We start from the raw sequence: 2,124 nt of genomic DNA on the forward strand, positions 1-2,124 counted from the left end.
CTCATTGCCGTTTACAACTTCATGAACCCAATGGATGGTAGTTATGAGTAAGAATCTATTAGGTTTTGTTTCCTTGCCAAGTATCAGTTGACCATAGATAGATCGGTCCATTTCTGTGTTTTCATTCTGTTGCATTGGTCTATGTTTCTGCCATTGTATCAGTACCAAGCTGTTTATGTGATTACAGCAGTTTTGAAATAGGAAGTTCTGTTCCTCCCAATTTCTTTTTATTTTCCAGAAGTATTTTGCTTATTTGGCATCTCTTTTTTCCTCAAATAAACTTTATAATTGCCTTTTCAATCTCTTTAAAAAAAGAAATTTGGTGTCTGTGTTGGGATTGTATTATACATGTAGATTACTTTTGATAGGATTGTCATTTTCACTAGGTTGAGTCTTCCTGTCCATAAGAAGGAACATTTTCCCATCTTTTTAGGTATTTTATTGTTTCTCCCAGAACTTGTAGTTATATTTATAATTTTTTTTATTCAAAAGGGATCAAATTAAGTGTAAATACTGGAGGCGTCTGCAAAGCAGAAAATGGAATTTAGAAGATTGTGGAGGACTTTTACTTTTTTCCATACTGAATTGTATTACTTTTCTGAGTTTACCTCTTTACTGCAAAATCTTGAGATTTTCATACTCTCCTTGTAAGTGTCAACAAGCCTGAACATCATAAATTTTACCTTTCAGTACTGATTAGTACGAAATCTCCAGGGTCTTGAAAGTTTCAGTCTTTTGCATCTTCTCAATTCAAAGGATTTCTACTATCCCAGTTCCTCTTCTTTACCATATGTCCACCCACCAGTATCTATGTACAAGCTTTTAGAGACTTTCACAAATAAAGCAGAGTATCATTTCAATCTCCACCATTTCTAACCATCATAAAACTCTGAGAAATCAAACTCAAATAATCCATACTACACCTTTACAATAATATAACAATTTCTGAATCTTAAAATATACCATTAGAAAGAAGGTTATAAGGGGAGCTCTGGTGGCCTTGTGGCAAGAAGCTGCACTGCAATCCCAGAGGAGCACGGTTCGAAACCACCAGATGCTCTGTACCATTCAGATCCGATTTGACAGTACACACACACACACACACACACACACACACACACATTAATAAAACAATAAAAAATTTAAAAAAAGAAAGAAGGTTATATAGTTCAATGGTTCTCAACCTTCACTGTTCAAAGGAATCACTGAGGAGCTTTAAAATCAGAAATGTTTCTGCCCTTGGCCCAGATCAATTTAAGCCAACTCTAGCGTGCATACAGCTGAGAACCTTGAGTAACCTCTACCAGCAAGACGAGAACACTGAGTATCAGGAGGGATAAATGACTAGCCACAGGTGTTAACTATGCAAGTTGGAAGATGTATTATTCACAAGACAGAAATTAATTGTCTAGGATACATGATAATGAATGATCCAGAGAATAGAATGAAATATAACTTTGTTATGAAAATTAGAAGACATTTCCCCCATTTCTAAAAATCCATCGCCTGAAAAGCAACATTATTGATGATACTTGTTCATATTAGCTCAATATTAGAAAAATAGATCCCATGCTGCCTTAATTATGAGTAAATAGTTTCTCAGAACATTCTGTCTAGGATAACCTAATTGCCTTAATTGCTTACTTCATAACTCATAACTCCTCAAACACATTGAGAGGAAGGCTCAAAAATATATTTAGCTATATTAATCAATCAGTGTAACAACCTGTCTTAACTATCAATGTAGCTCAGCAGTGATTAGATCAGAAAAGGTCTTGGAACTTCTGATTTCTAAATCTTGGGGAATATCTAAACGATAAACCATATGTCTTGAGTTTTTAATTGTTCCTTAAATAAACCTCAGGAAATAGTTCATTACTGAGTATGCCTTAAGATACCATTTTGCCTCCAGAACTTAAATTTGTTTCTCAATCTGTTAATCAACAGAGGACTCCAATTCACTTCATATGATCCTGTGTTCCCATTTGAAGCTAAAGAGACCTTTATTAATTTTACAACCATCCTCCCTACATATAAGCACACAGCCCTATCATGGCTGCACCGCTCAGAGATCAGTTGTTAATTGTTGTTTTTATGAGCCACTGGGTCATCTGTGACTCATAG

The sequence above is a fragment of the Elephantulus edwardii genome, unplaced genomic scaffold, assembly GCF_000299155.1.
Source record: "Elephantulus edwardii isolate Elephantulus edwardi_28Jun2011 unplaced genomic scaffold, EleEdw1.0 scaffold00078, whole genome shotgun sequence".
Lineage (NCBI taxonomy): Eukaryota > Metazoa > Chordata > Mammalia > Macroscelidea > Macroscelididae > Elephantulus > Elephantulus edwardii.